The 16,368-nt window shown below is 48.3% G+C and overlaps 1 protein-coding gene across 3 annotated transcripts in view; it reads left to right on the top strand.

Moving 5' to 3' along the window:
• The first annotated feature begins 335 nt into the window (after positions 1–335).
• Positions 336–16,368, top strand: part of GABRA3 (gamma-aminobutyric acid type A receptor subunit alpha3) — a 95,525-nt gene continuing 79,492 nt past the window's right edge. For 2 of the 3 annotated variants that reach the window (XM_065689913.1, XM_065689916.1), the window contains exon 1: positions 336–429. The gene's annotated coding sequence lies outside the window, so the exon portion shown is untranslated. Of the gene's footprint in view, positions 430–540; positions 628–16,368 lie in introns of all 3 variants that reach the window. The other variant, XM_065689915.1, reaches the window with a different exon arrangement.

Raw genomic sequence — 16,368 nt, 5'->3', positions numbered from 1 at the left:
TTATTATTAGAAACCACACAAAGTGTTCCCTAAGGAGCAAAGAGGAGTGAAGAGATAGAGGGGTTAAAAAAAGCAAACCACAAACAGCACAAAGCAACATGTGATGAGAAGCAAAGCCACCTGTGACACCTAAAACCACCCACCCATCAGAACAGCCACATTGGAGAGTTCTGCCGTATGATGCTGCAGCTGTGTCAGGCCCCTGAATGAACCACCAGACCCCAATTGCCCCTACCAGCTCCACCCTGGTCTTTCTACGGACACCCACCCAACCATTGGGCTGTGATTCTATTTAAGCTCAATCCCACAATATTTTGGGTTGGGCTGTTGTTGGATTTGTCTCTGAGTGTATCCTCACACCTAGTTTGGATCTGGACTGTCTGGATCTGGTCTGTTGCTTTGCGTGGGAGACTGCTCTACCATGTTCAGGTACAGTGGGGCTGCACCCAGGTTGGTAAGGACACTATGTGTGCTGTGATTGCTGTTGGCTCCTGGCTTGCTCCCCATCATGGAGCAGCTCTGCTCTTACTTCTTCCCCAGCACTCAACAGGAGCAGCTCTCTGAGGACCCTTCTGTAGCTGATATCCAAGCAGGAAGGCAGATAGCAGTTTTACTCCCAGAAAGAAGGTACCAGTTGAGTTCTCTATTCTGTAGTTTCTCTTGCAGTACTTCCTAGCTTGGCAGAGACTTCTATGGGATTGTGCAGAGCAGGACCCAGCTCCTGCTCCTAAGCATCTGTTGAGGCAATAAGTGAAGGTCTTTCCTTTGGCAAGAGGAGTGTCCGAAGGTCACTTAGGAGGTTTATGTCAGATCGATGCTTTGTCACTAAAATTTACCTTTAACTTAAGGTAGGGTTTTAGGCTATATCTAGCATTCAGACATGGTTGGGCATGATCCTGAATAGGCGGGTAGGCGGTTGTGTCCCTTTTTTGTGAATGGAAAAATAAGATTGGAAGAACGGTCAGCGGGAAGCATCAACCCAGGTCCCACATCCAGGCTGCCTTGCTTGCACCTTTTGCACATGCAGGAGCACAACAGCTTTGCAAGACCAGTTTGTGTCTGTTTCTGTGAGGACAGACAGGACCCTAGCATGGCTGTGTGGCTGAGGGGGTGCCAGCATCAGATAATGTGTTGCCTCTCACCAGGGACTGAGCTTTTTGAATCTCTTCTCCAGTGCCCTGCTAGCACAACAACCTTTCCCCTGTATCCTGTGGACAGGTTGAGCACAAACCCAGGGACTTCCTTGAGGACAGGTTGTGTGGCTTTGTGTGAGTGCTCAGCCCTGGTGCAGAACATCCAGCAATGGCAGAGGAAGGAATCCTGCTGCTCTGAAGGGGGATGGGGCTGCTGTTTTCCTATACCTCTACCACGTATGCAGGGATGAGACATTCACTCCAGCAGCTCGTCACTGCGCCAGGACCAATAGCGGGTGGTAGAGGGAATCCCTTTGCAGGGGTAAGCACTGCTGAGCCTAGCCAGCTCCTGACAGGGATCCTCTATAGAGCCCCAGTGAGCAGCACCCTACCTCCTCCCTCATCCTCCCCAGAGGAGCCTTTGGAGTTTCCACTCTCCTCTGTTCTTTGTCTCCCCCAGCACAGCCACCTCCCTCTCCTGCATCTCTTCTGCCTCACTCCACACCGCTCTGCAGCTTTCTCTGCTCAAAATAATTTCTGCTAAGGGAATTCCTCTCCCTCCCTCTCCACTCTCCTGCAGTATTTCTCCCTGGCCTTTGCCCTAGGAGATGTAGTTGAATATTAGCCTGAGCATCATCTCTCACTGGTGATCTGTAGCAGACTAGATGACTTTAAAACCCTCCCACAAAAACATCTTGCTGCAAAAGCAGAGCATTAGAGAGGAAGACTTTATTCTCCAGGTGGGATGTTTGCTGAGGAATTATTCTAAGCACTGATTATCTTAGCAGAGTGCTGTGTTCACCAAGGGCACTCCCAGCCTGAGCAGGAGCAAAACCTGAGCAGAGGAGCAGCAGCCTAGGCGCTGCTGCCAGCATCCCTCTTCTCTCCAGCCACGGGGAGGTGCCAGCCTCCAGCTGCAAACCATTCCCCGCTGTGGTACTGCTGGGAGCCCCTGTATCCACCCCACAGACTGCAGGGGAATCTGCAACTCATCACCTGCAGATCCCAATATACCGATTGCTGGGGGCTGTGTTCCTGTGGTTGGACTTGGCTCATTCGTAGGGCAGAGTGCTCTGGACCTTGGTGAAGGACCCAGTGTCAGCAGTGAAACCAGATGTCCTGAGAGACGGGTCTAAGGCACTGCAGAGCTTGTTCTGATATTTGGTTAGTCCCTGCCCTGATTAGGTACTGTTTCTTGCTTCTGTCTTTTGTTTTAGCCACCTTCCTTCTGCAGTGAGCTGCTGAGTGTTGTGAGTCCTCTGCAAAGTATTGAAGGGACTTGGGCAATTACTGCCCCATAGCAAATGTGTTAGGTTTTGCCTGTTGAGCTGGACTTAATGCCTGATGAGCCCTAAGGGCAGAATGATTGCTGGGGTGCTATACATGCTGTATTGTGTGTGTGTGCTGCAGCTGCTGAGCATGAATTTAGTGAGGTGAGAGAAACCTGCGTGTATAACCTTTCTTTTAAAATACTATAACAGTCTAACACAAGCCTGTGATGGGGGTAGAGTAGCTATTTTTGGCAAAATGCTTCAGGTGAGTTGAAACTTCCCCCTTTGTTGCCTGTGTCTTCAAAGCACTTCTTTCAGCCTGAAGAAACAAGGCTAATAAGTCTCTTGCTTTTCAGCTCTCCTGGCAGTGAGTCTACAAGTCTTAGATGCTGCTGCAAACTTGGGCATGGTGTTCCAGCTGCAGCCTGCACTGTTCTGTGTTACCGTGCCTAGGTAACAAAATGAAGAGATATAAAATTATCCTAGGCATGAGAAAGCTGGCAAACTCTGTGTGTGGGCTTCCCTTGAAAATGGGCTGGGAGGTGTCAGCAGCTTCAGAGTTTCTATGGACAGTGACCTGGATTAGCTTAACATACTGCAAAGGCGATGCTAAAGCTGTGGCTGCCATGAAGATGTGGGCTGTGGCAGGGGAGTTAGCAGGGTGGTAGCTGTATGCCTTTTGTCATGGTACACCCTCACCCAGCTAGGATAATGTACAGAGGGGGCTGATGGTGCCATCCACTCAGCTCCCAGCTGAGGAGGAAAACTGGGTTGGTAAGGGACGCAATCTTAAATGCATTGGGTAATACTGAAGATTGTCTGGTTTTCCCTCTAAAAGATACTTCCCCCCCAGGGTGACTGCAAAGCCAGTTCCCTCAGGAAAGCAGTCCTGTCTAACCCAGTTTTATGCCATGCACTTAATGCAATGAATCTCTTCACTTTCCTCAAAGATCCTCACTTACAAGAAGATCCCTTGGCACCCATTTCAAAAAAAAGAAGCCTTACTCACATGCCTTTATTGGGCTGCTTTTAAACCTGGCACAGATAAGCAGCACAGATAAGAGCTGTTATGTAGTTTGCATTCAGCTAATAAATATTAATGCTGACTTTAAGGTGGGTGGTGTGTTCTTATGTTTCTGGCAGTTAGCTAGTCTGGTATAAGAAATGGCTTATAGTGCTTCAACTTTTGATGAGGGTTTAAGAGTGTTTGAGCTCTTGTAGTTTGAGGCCAGAAGGGTTATTTGATTAGTTGTTCTATCTGGGATGTCCTGAGGTTTCAGCTGGTTAACACCCCTCAGCTGATGGGCCCAGTAACTTCAGCTGGATGAAGGCAGAGTAGGTGTTTGGCAAGGCTAGCTTGTTGGAAGGGTGGTATTTCAACTTGTAGACCTCCTGTAAATAGAAGCTCCTATGCAACCTAACAGACAAGGAATACAGTTGCAGGGAATGCAATACTTAATTACCCTTGCCATTAGAAGTGTTTGGTTTAACTTTTGGTTAATTTCAAACTCTGAAGGTCATTTTGGAAGCAAGTAGAAGCAAGTCTTGTTTCTCACCTACTTCCTCATGGCTAAGCTAACTCAGCTTACTGCTGAATTTGGAAGGCTTTGCATTTGAAGCTTCATTTTTAATGATGGTGGGTACCTGCAGTCTCCTAATGTGGTGCAAGGTGTGGGAGCTGTTTGGCTGGGAAAGCAGGTCTGTAACTCATGGTGGTGTTTATTTGACATTTAAGCTCTCCTCAGTGGTAGCTGATAAGCATGTCCTGTGTTGGACTCGAGTCCAAGGGATTACAAATGATCCTGTGGAAGACCGAGGGCGAATGCCAAGTAGTCTGTGCTGTCAGTGTGATGGTGTATTATAAATGCAGCTTATCCTTACTCCAAGACTGGCTGGGACCTAATGGGTCAGGTAAGCACAAAGAGGAGAGGAAAGCTGTGGCTAAAGCTCTAACTGGAGGGCAGATGCTGATTCAAGGCAGATCCTGACTGGTAGCAATCTTGCGTCCTGCTTGCTGTGTCTCAGCTTGAGGTTGCCAGGAAGGCTTGCTGACCCCTCTTTACAGCTCACCTCTTTAATTAAGTGATGCATTTGCAGAAACCAGCGCCACTAGGGCCTAATAAAGCTTCACGGAACAAAAAGGCTGGGCTTGGCTGTTGAGACATAGTGTTGTGACACTTCCCATGGAAATATATGTAACAAGGGCAATTTATGCACCTCTGTCATACCTCGTAATGCATATACACATTTAACACAAGAGAAATCCCCTGCTCCATGGGGATTGAGGGCTGTTTGGCAAAGTAAGCACTCTGCCATCAAATGAAGAGATCAGTTATGTTTCCCGGAGCCAGCAAGCCTCTGTTATATTTAACCCAGCAGTTTTCACACTGGGAGAGTAAGTACACTTTTTATATCTCATTTCTGTGCTAGGTGCCATGCTGCATTGCAATTGTGACAGAGGTGATACGTTCCCCAATAACACCTTTACAGGCTGCTTAGCACATCTGAGGCTCCTGGAGGGTGTGGGAGAGGAGAGGGAGGCAAAGGCAACTGCAGAGCTTGGAGCCTCTGGTCCTGGTGTCTAATGAAACTCTCCTCCCTTCCCTGGCTCACTTTCTGACCTCCTTTCAAGCCCCACAGGTAGTAAAGCAAGCAAAGACTTGAGTTAACTCTTGAATGTTAGGAGTGGGTGAAGAGATGAAGCAAATGGAGGAAGAGGTGCAACATCCGCATCTGAGAAGTCTGGGATAGCTCTGGAGGCTGAGGAAGTGCTGTCCTGCTCCTTTGTAGGGCTTGTTTTGGACCACGGTGGTGCCCGCTTTCTCTCAAGGCATCTATTCAGACCAAGGCTGAACCAGAGTAAGCTTAGCAAGAAGCTTTAAGCTCTGTGATTGTTCTCATGCCCTCCCTCTCCTCCACCAGCAGTTAATGCCGCTCCACTGCTGTGGTGCGCTGTGCTTGGAAAGTTTGGAGATAACGCTGATTCTCTGGGAAGTGTTTGGGCTGTACTCAAAGGCTGCTTTCTCAGGAGCAGGAAGACATGAGGGATGTGATGCCTCAGTCTGAAGGAGCTCTCCGTGCTTGGGGCTGAGTGCTGGAGCAGGAAAGGGAGAGAAGTTAAGGCATGTGGGTGCTGAGCCCCGTCTTGCCCCAGAGGTGAGTTGCTGCCTCAAGCAGGGCTGAGGCACCCTGCTGTACCTGCATAGGCAAAGGGGATCTCAAATGCCATGCTGCTTGCTATGTCTGTGAGCCCTGGGGAAAGGTGTAGCACCTGAAGTCTCTAATATTAATCAATACCCCTTCTCATGGGGAGCCATGAGTGGAAGCTGACAGGGGAGCAGAGCCTCTGATGGAAGCTGCTGTGGCTGCAGGAGGCGCACTGAGCTTTGCAGAACACTCTTGCGTCCCTGGGGGAGGAAGACCTGACTTGCAAGATTACTGATGAGCTGTGGACTCAGCTATTCATCCCTGGCAGAGTGAAGGGGGTGAAGGCTTCCCTGTCTCTCTTGTCTGTCCTATGGGATATCTGGTTTGAGCAGCTCAGTTTACAAGTATCCATGGAGAACTAAAAATGCTTTACAGGAGCAGGCTTACAGCACCAGCCCTTTTTAAAAAGTAGGGGAAACCGAGTCATGCTACTATACCATCATGATCAATATGTTAGCATGACAGTCAGGAATACGGACCTTGCAGGCTTTCCCCATCCGAAGCAGAGCTAGGAGGTTACCTGATTCAGGGTTAGGAGAGTACAAGAGGATTAGAAGTACCACCTGTATAGCAAAAGCAGTATGTGTGCCTGCTGAGGGGCGCATATGCAGATGTGGAAAAGAGGCAAGACAGCAGGATCTAGAAATTACTGTACATAGGCAGTTGGCCACGTGCATGTTGCAGAGGACAGCATGTGTCCTGCCTGACAGAGAATCACCATCTGAGAAATGGGACTTGGGGCATGGGGTAGAAATGAGGGGGATGCTGGCAGTTTCATTTCAGGGTAATGAAAATATGATTAACAGTTGTAATTAACTGATGAAATGGTGGCTAATTCTCTGCCCCCTCCCGATGATGTATGAGCTGCAGAAACTGCCTGTGTCCATGGTTTCTGCTTATGGCAGCACTCTGCAGCATCTCAAACTTTCTGCCTCCAACTTGGGCCCCAGCGGGGGCTCCCATGGCTCTTGCTGCTGAGGCTGGTGTGTGGAGCTCCTCTGTACCCCAGGCTTGCTGACCCCAATCCCAAACCTGCCTGGTTGGGAGACTTAGTAGAAGCAAAAGGAATTCTGGGAGTGCTGAGGCAGGAATTGAGAAGGAAGGTAAATCTCTGACAGAGCAGCTGCTCAACAGCAAGGCTGAGAGATGAAGTCTTGGCCATGGCTCACCAAGGATTGGGGGCCAAGCTGAACAGGCAGCTGAATGAGATGTCAGGAGCTGCCTGTGGGTCTTGTGTGCCCTAGAACTGAAATACTTGCCAAGCCTCAGAGGCCAGAGGGGCTTGGGGTGTGCTCACAGGTTGGAGCTGATGTCCCAGGTTCACACTGTGGGGTGGGCTGGCTGAGCTGCTGTGATTGCCTTCTCGGTAGGTATTCCAGTTTTAACTCATCATTCCCTCAGTTCCAATGCTATGTTGCTGGGGGAGGTAGTGGGTGTGTATGATCCGGCTTATGCGGGTGGCATCTTACCAGCCATGAAGTGCTGAACTGATGCTGCATCATCTACTGAATTAGGGCCTCTCATTTTTAGTAGCACATTCATGGCAAGGTCAGTACTGCAAAGTACCTTCTCCCTGCCTCTGTCTTGTCTAGGCAATGGTCAATAGGCTGTATGAAACAGGAATTAAAGTACTCATGGAGTTGAACTTCTCAATTTAAAAGTCTAGGTAAACTTGTACAAACGTGTGAGCAATACTAAAGGAAGGCAGAGCATGTATGGACTCCTAACAAGAGTACGGCAACTGCATGGGTGACAAGGAAACAACTTTCTTTGGTTTATTCCACTGCGAGGGTAGCATTTGTCCCTACAATGAAGACAGATGGCACTTCTGGTGCGTGTGCCCAGGGCAGAGCAGAACCTGGTGCTCTGTCCCATCTAACTAGCTAATGCTTTCATTGGAGCAATTGTGAAGGTTGTGCTTTTCGCTCTAAAGGGGAAGAACAAGGCAGGTGAGCTATATTTTGTTTGATTGCATATGCATGATCTAAAAAAAAGTGAGTATCAATTCCTCTAAGGGTACCTGATGAGCATTAAAAATACAATTGCAAGAATAATCAGGTCAGACTTCAAACAAATGCAGGGAAGCAGATTTGTTGAAGAAACAGATACACTGTTATGTCACACTTTGTCTGAACAGTGTCTTAAAAGCTGATCTTCCTCTTGGAGATCAAGCCAATGTTCTTCAACCTGCTTGCCCACAAGCTGTAACTAGCCAAGAAGTTCTAATTGGAAAGGAAAGCAAACCCCATGGTTTTATGGGGCTTTTCCAGAGCTTATAGCATTGCATGGCAGAGAGGACTTGTGACTCTGTGGCTTATGGTGGGCACAAACAGGACCACAGGGGGTTGGTGGTGGACTACCCCGAGGGCTGTGAACTGACTTGTCTTCTGATGGGCCTTGCTGCCTGCTCGGCAAGGGGAGTTTGAAAGAGAGGCATGAGCCTGTTGCAGTGAGCCCATTGTATGTCTGCAGTAGCATAAGATGGCAAATGCTTGGTTCCAGGCTATGGCTGGGAGCTGCAGGGATGAGGCTTGTTTGTGCTGAAGCTCATTCTTCCAGCAGAGCCAGGGTGAGAGGTGCTGCCAGTTTGTCCACAGGATGTTAACAAAGGTGCAGGGAGCCTGAACTCCCAATCCCTCTAAACCAAACCCAGTGACTCCTCATATGTCCAACTGGGACAGTTGTGTAGGCAGGGAGCTCCTACAGATTGGCACCTGCTGGGTTAGGGGTTTAGCCCCATGGCTTTGTTCCTTACCTTGTTGGGTAGGTTTACAGTCTGGGGCCTGTCTGGTGCAGTAGAGCTGGAAATGCAAACCCAAACTCTATTGAAAAGCAGTGACTCAGTTACTATCCATAGCTCAACTTAGAAAAAAGCCCAGATACACTAAAATGCCATCTTACAGTCACTTACCTGCAGAAGGGCACTTTTATGCTTCACTGGAATGCAAATGCTTGAATAAGCTTCAGTTTAAAATGGAAATTCATCTGGGAAAGCAGAGGTCTCCCATGGACATGTCCACTTATCAGAAATGCACTGGTTGACTTGAAAGGCTGTGGCACATGTCTGCCAGTGACACTACTGTTGCTTTATAGCTTTTCTTAGCATGTGAGCAGCTTAGCCTAGTGAAGACACTGCAGGAACAATGCATTAAGGGGGGCTAGATGGCTGTGTAAAAGGAGGGAGGGAAGCCTCTGAGAAGACAGGACTGTGTCCATCTAACTAGAGAGCTGCTTGGGTTTTGCTGGGGTCCAGAGAGTGGCTCTTGCACCAATTTCCTTAGGAACCAGGTGCTGGCGTACACAGAAATTCCCAGGGAGCTCCCTGCCTGCTGTTTGATCGCTCTTTGCAGGAATAAATATGCATAAACAAAACAAGCTGTACCTCTGCTGCTTCTGCTCTGCAGTGCTCATCCGGCAATCCGCTACCACCAGCGGAGGTGCAGAGGTTTCTATCTGAAAAGCACATGAGTGCTTGTGGCCGGGCTGAGGTTGGTTCTCCAAGCTCCAGCACTGGCAGGAGGGGTGGGAACATGGGTGTCTCCCTGCAGGGTGCTGCTCCGAGGGTCCGCTCCGGTTTGGCGGAGGGATGCGCTCCACGTCCGGTGCCAGAGTCCCCAGGGTCCCGGTCCCGGCCCAGCAGCAGCGGCGCTTCCCTCCCGTGGCTGGCAGAGGGCAGCAGAAGCCGCGGAACAGGCTGCGAGCCCGGGTTAGGTGCGGAGGCAATTGCGCGGCGGTGGTGGGGACAGGGTCAGGCTGGTGCCTTGGCCCGGCTGGGCTCATCCACTGGGCTTATCCACTGGGCTCATCCAGGCTCCTTCCCTGGGCAAGCCTGCAGGCAGATGCTGCTGCTGCCAGCAAGGCCTCTTGCCTTCGTCTCTGTGCCTGCTGAAAGGGTCTGTGCTGTCTGCAGTGAGCCTTCTGCTGGTATGTGGCCACAGAAAACGGCAGGATTTCAGCTGGAACGAATGCATTTCTGTCCCATGTTGGCAATCAGCAGCATTAGCAGAGGGCTTGAAACTGGATGGACTTTGAAAGTCCCTTCCAACCCAAACCATTCTGTGATTCTATAATGGCGGGGCTTGCTAACCTTCCTAGCATGGATCCTGATACAGCTTTCCCTGCACTACAGGTAATCCCCCCTCCCAGCCTTCTCTGGGCATGGAAGTGGTTGGTTTTGGGAAAAACAAATCTCCCAGCCCTTGGTCAGTCTGTGCACTGATGCCCAGGAGGAGTTCTGCTGTATCCTCTCTGGCGCCACTGCAGGTTGCTGGCCACAGGTATAGGGAAGGGAGTGTGACCAGCACAGGCTGTGGGTAGAGACTGAGAAAATCAAGTGCAGAAGGGAGGTAAACTGAGGGGTCTGGGGGGGAGCTCAGTGCTGTGATGAAAAGAAGGTCTTGGTGCAAACCCCTGGGCTCCCCTTGATGTGCTGCTCTCTCACCACCAGCCTAGGACCCTGCTTACGTCTGGTGATGCTGCCTCTTGGTTGCAGGGCAGTGCAAAGGGGCTGGCCTGGGCTTGGCTCTGGAAGGAGCTTTTTCTCTCCAGAGTAGTTGACTCCAGCCTCTCATCGATTTCCATTTGAGTCAGACACTTCTTAAAAGCCCCAGAGGGAGCTTGCACAGCATCTGTATCTCTGCAGTTTCCAGAGCGAGTGTTGTGCCAAATACCTCCATGTGTGAATAGCTGAGGGAATCCCTCTGTAACCTCCTTTCTATGGATGCTTTTTTCTAGATCTCCCAAATCAGGATATTTGGGTGCTAATCATTGCTGAAGGACAACATTCCCCTTTAGAAAGAGGTCCTGATCTGCACAGCCAGCATCACTCCAGTTGTGGCTTTCCTTCCCTTGGTGTTCTAGGAAAAGGTGCAGTTCTTATCCTGCAGGTTATAATCTCCCAATACCTGAGTAACCTTCACGGGTGTTTAATCCCACTGCAAAACACCTCTTGCAGATTGTGGTGGTGTCCCTTGACCCTGTCCTCACGGCCAGGACCAGGTCTGGGTCTGTTCCTTGCAGCATAGCAATCAGTGCACAGCACTGCCTGGCTCTGGAGGCTCTGAGGTTTTTTTATGAAGGGCTGAAGGCATCTTTACTGTTTCTCTTTACTATCCCATCACAGGGCTTTGCTTTGCAAAATCTCCACTTTGAGAAGTGTCTTAGCACAAAAGTTGAAGCTGGTTCGAATGGGTGGTTCCTTGGTGAGGACCTTCTCTTTCTTTGAATGTTCTCATCCATTTTCACCTAACAAAGCTTTTTTGTTCTGGTTTAATTTTTTATTTCCTACTAGGAAGACTTATCAGGCCTTTCCACCTCCCTCAAAGTGATGGAAAACCCTCATCGCTTTTCTTGTGGGTAAAATGGGAATGAAAAAAGGGACTAAGGCATTAGCTACTTGCTCAAATATTCTGATTTCTCTTTCACTCGGGTGAAGATAGAAGGATAAAGAGGAGAAAAGAACTGAGATTGTTCTGTTTCCTCTGAAAAATTCATCTATCTTGCTGCTGTTCTGGCTGGTAGAGAGCTTAAAGTGGAAATGTAAGACCTTGAATAAAAATGTAGTTTTCCAAAGCTTCATTTTGCATTTTTAAAGTTCTTTTTTCAAAAAGATAGAAAATTCAGCAGAAGCCACTTTAAAATTAAAAGGCTGCCAACACCACATCCTTGTAACTCTGGTTCTTACTAGCAGAGCAGTGCTGAAGCCTGACGCAGCTGATGTGCAGTGAGGTCTGTTTGGTTCTTGGCAGCAGCTCCTCATCTCCATTGTGCCTTTGTACCGTGTCTTCTCCCAATTCCCTCCCTCTCTCCATCGAAGGGATTTGGAGCATTCTTACCTGTTGGCCTTGTCTGCAGGCCGCAAAAGCATCTGGAGAGCTCCTTCAGTGCCATGCCCCATGGAGGTGATTTGGAGTGAAGGCAAGAAACTTAGGCCAAAAACTCATGTAAGCTTTGGTTTGGAAACTCAGATTGAAGAGGGGAAAAACGGGACAGTTGTACCTCCCTTCTTGCCAGATAGAAAAAGGTTCTTGTGTGTTTCCCACTGAGAGATGCAGACTCTTCTACCTGCCCATGTTCCTTTTCCTGTGACCTCTACAGTATAGGTATTGTTTATAGCTATGGTTTATAGAGAGTGAATGAAGCACTGGCTCTTGGATCAGCCTTTTCAAGAAGTTGTGTTTCCTTGTAAGCAGTCAAGCATTTTTGTAGCCCTGGTGTTCTCCACCTTGATATCATTAGTCTTTTAAGCCAAACTTTTTTCTTCTTTTCTTAGCTTCATTTTAACCTTCTGCTCTGAACCAAGCTTTTATGTATGCTCATGGTGCTGAAATGTGCTGTCAGTGAAGCCTGATGTTGAGGAGCTGGGATATTGAAACTGAATCTGTCTCTTTCTACCTTACCTCACCCCATGCTGTGCATATGCATCAGTACAGCCCAATTACCTGATCCCCCTGGATCTTCTCTTGAAGCACCTCTGCCTCATTGAGTGCACAGGACACCCAGTGCTTGCGTTCCATGTGGCCTTTAGGTTTTCTCTTTTGCCTGTTGTAGGATCCACTGCTTTGCTGCACAGTAGTACTCATCCCTATTGTATCAGACTGCTTCACACATGGTAATGAATTTAATTTCACACCACCACTACTGGAAGACAGGTTATTTTTATCCTCTCTTTAAATCTGTGAGAATTCACATGCAGAGCTTCAAGCAGAAAAGCAGTGAATGCTTTTGGCTGTCAAACTGAAGATATCTAGGGTCATGATTTCAGAATGCTTAACCCCAGGGGGCTCTCTGCAGTGCAGCTGCTCCTGACTAACAGTAGTGGGTGTCTGGCACATCTGTAAGGCAGACCCAGGAGATCTCATATAACTGGGAACCAAAGTGGCTCCCTATGGAAACTTGGGCTTGAGTGGTTCTGTTGGTACTCTGTAAGAGCCAGAGGCAACACCTGCTCCCACAATGTGCCCTCACAAGATGAGCATCCTCTATCTCTCTGCAGCTTTATTTGTCCCTCATTATGGGCAACAAATAGCAGTTCCCTGTAAACAGGAACTGCTGCTACTTCATTGTGCTAATTCAGTCTGGGATAGATGCATCTGGCTGGCTGAAAGAGCTGGAAGTCCTGTAGTGAAGTAATAGGATTACAAAATTAAACATGATCATAATTTGCTGCCCTTTCATCTGTATGTAAGGGCATCAGGGCTGCACTGAATTCTGGTGCTCCTGATTGAGTGCTAGACTCTACAGCCTTGTGGGTATTGCTTCTGAAGAGGCTTCACAGACTGTTGGTAGCAGACACTTGGGGGTATAGCACTGTTTATGGGCTATGGTTCCCTCCCCACATGCTTTGGCTGCTGGTTGTGGTCCAGGGTCTTCTGTCTTCAGTCCAGCATTCGACCAATGCGGCCTTATCTCAGCTGTTCCTACCTGCCCAGCCAGACCCAACATCCCTGACTAGACAGATCGAGCTGTCAGCCACTGAACTCTCCCTCTTGTCCCTGTTAGTTTGTACATGTTCAATTTGTGCTCATGCCCTTGCTTTTCAAAGGGCATTAAGAAAGGTTGCCTGGGGGCTGAGTGGACTCCAGCTCTGTGCTAGAGTATGGGAAACACTTATTTCTTTGTCCTCTGCATTTCTGCTTTTGTTAATACTGATGTTGGCCAACATCCTATCGGGGTAATGATGGGCAAATACGGACTTCAAGAAATGCCGTGTGATTATTTTCCTTGCAGATGGATGCTAGGGTTGGCTCAGCAACTCAACTACAGAGCATGTGTGCAAGCAAGAACTGGGAGAAGGAATGCAAGAAAAAAAGGTGGCATTTCCTGCTGGAATACACGACTGGTTGCTGTGCTTTGAATTCAGGGGACTTGGGAAGTGCCAAGGACAGAAGCTGCTGATCCATTAGTGGTGATGTCATCCTGTTAGCTGAAACATCACCTTTGGATGGAGTTATAATCTTCAACAAAGTAATCTGCATTAAAGTTTATAATGTGCAGCAACTTTAAGACAGCCATGGCAGAGCTGGACATGCTGCCACTGTCGGGGCCCTTTTGTTTTGCAGCTTGATAGAGGAGTGTGTGTCTGTGCCTCTCTGAGGGTAGTCACTTGGGCTTTCTGAGTGCATCTCTGTCCTGCAGAGGTTGAAGAGTCATCCAATTATGCTGCTGCTCAGTACTGAAGCCTTGCCCTGGCTTCCTTGGCATCTGAAAACTGTTTTGCTAAGAGCATTTTGTAGCTTCTGAACTTCTTGAAGAAACCACCCCACAAAAACCCCAAACCTCCCCATTTTTATCCTTAGGAAGGGGTGAAGTTTTACAAGTACCTTGTGTTGGTCTGTGTGTGAGGCTGGATGCTGTGCTTTGTTGCCATGCCCTGCTGCAAGAGACTTGAATTTGGGTGAATCTTTTCAGGTTTCCATAATGGTCCTCTGCTAAAAGTGGGTATGAGTTTCGCATCTTACCTGGGGACAAAGCTTCCATCATTCTCTCCTAATAGTACTTGGGAGGACTTGTCTGCTGGCACTGATGCACCGAAGCCCCTTCTGCCTGGGGGCTGCTTTCCCTTTGTGGAAAAATGTAGAGATAAGCAAGGGACTTATGGGGCTATTTGGGTGTGAGGTAGGGCTGAGCCTGTCCCTGCCGAGCCTTTCTTTGTTGTCTTTTCCTTTGCTGATGGGTTCTGCTTTCTTCGCACCTGATTTTTCGTCCCTCCTCTTTGTATGCTTTTTTCAATTTTGTTATTGGCAGCTCCTGTTTCAGATCCTCTTCAATCTTAATTAATGTGATGCTTATTCCCACTTCCAGATCAGTAATTATTACATCTAATAAGATCCAGTCCTGATGTGTGTGTTACCTCCTGCTCTCTCAACACGTTGCAGTTTGCCGTGATGTTGCAGCAATGCAGTAGCACATCACTCCATGCAAGAAGGTCCCTACCAATCTGGTTTTCAAGCAAAGAATGAAAGTATCAGACCTAGAAAGAGACCTCTGTATGCTGTTAAACAGAAGAAGAAGCTGTTGTAGTGGTACTCTTCCTGCCCCGGCTCCTGGCACCTTGAATGGCTCCAGATCTGCAATCCATAGAGAAAGGTTCATTCTGCTGCTGTGCCAGCTCCCTCTGTGGAAGCTGATTGTGGGCCCCTGGAATTTAGCAAAGCTCTTTTCTTTCTGCCTTCCTAATTATGATCTCTAGGACTGCAAATTGTCAGGTTTCCATCAAAATCTTGGGGGCTTGTACGTGGAGAAATTTCCACTTAGGAAAGAAACAAATGTTCTATTGAAAACCTCTGGCTGGGGCCCTTTCAGAATTGCTCCAGAACATGTGCTCTACTAAACACATTCTAAACACCACCTCCACAGCCTCCCTCCAGACAAGGGAAGCTATCTGGGGGTTGCATATCGAATGCTTCCCACTGATCACTTACCCTTTTGTATAAGAAATATAACAAAGTAGCCTGATTAACTGGGATTGAAGGAATTAAGCCTGTGTTTGTGGAGATAACGATCAATGAGGTCTCTTTTAACACACTTGTTACTCTGGGCTTCCTTTGATTGGCATATCAGCAGCTACACACTGTAAATTACCTTGATGGATTCCCCTGTGCATCTGAATGTAAAAGAGATGAGGCAGAAGGTTATTTTAGTTAATATTCCAGTGTGTGATTTGCCAGGTGCTGTGCAGCTTCTGTCTTGAGCAGTAATCGCTGTTCTTTCACTTCTAAAGCCCATGGAAATAGCACTGCAGCTGTCCTTGAACCTGGCTCTGAGCTTTCCATAGCTCCCCTATTCCTTGACCTTTCTGCCTGAGCTATTCCTTTAAGCAGTACATGCCTTTAGGAGGGAGCAAATGCTGTGAGACTGAGGCAGTTTAATTACTGACACAAGCTCTTGGCAAGACCTAGCAGGCTCTCCCAGGTGGCTGGCATCTATCCTGGCGGGAATGAGCTAAGGAAGTGTTCCTGGGTGCATGTGGGTCCACAGCAGAAACTTTGGTGCTCCCCACTGCAGCCCATTAGCAGTGAAGTGAGAGGCTGCCTTCCTCAGATTAGAAAGCACTTGAGGATGTCATTTACTCAGGCAGATTTCCCAGCTGACTGAGCAGTCTTATTCCACTAATTATAAATCAAGAGGGTGGCATGTGCAGTGGCTCCCAGACAGCAGAAGCTCCCTTCCCTAATGGTGGGGCTGGCTGGACTAGGAAAAGAGGAATGGATCCTGCTAATTATTATCCTCTCCCTTCCAATCAGTTGGAACAAAGTGAAGCTTTTTATGGTAAATCTTGCAGAGTCTGATGCTTGGGTGCTGCAGCTGCTGCCCTCTAACAACTGGAGCCCAAGTCCAGCCCTGCACATGAAGTTTACCAGCACTGGGGGTAACTCACAGTAACAGGGGGTAATACTGGCTCTGAATGGCTGCTGCCCAGGACCTGGGACTATGGAGGTATATGAAGGAAAAAACTAACCTGAATCTTTAGGTGTTTGACCAAGCCACTGTAAGACTGTCTTGTTCCGCCTGTTTTCATCTGGCATTGGAGGGAGAACACTTGGGAAGAGTTGCTCTTTCAAATTTCCCAAATACAGCCTCTCTTTTCTCATCTTGAGTGTCCTTTAATTCCCTAGTCTTGTGTTTTCCTATTTGGCTGAGGCTGACTGCATTTCCAGAGGCTCCATGTCCCATTGCCAGACAGCTGATAGCAGCAGCAGAACATCTGCCTGTCTCTGCCCTGTGGCTCTTCCTCCTGCGCCTAGCTGCTTTGCTCT

Source organism: Lathamus discolor, chromosome 9 (assembly GCF_037157495.1).
Source record: "Lathamus discolor isolate bLatDis1 chromosome 9, bLatDis1.hap1, whole genome shotgun sequence".
In the NCBI taxonomy this organism is placed as follows: domain Eukaryota; kingdom Metazoa; phylum Chordata; class Aves; order Psittaciformes; family Psittacidae; genus Lathamus; species Lathamus discolor.
This window is presented reverse-complemented; position numbering and strand designations above follow the sequence as displayed.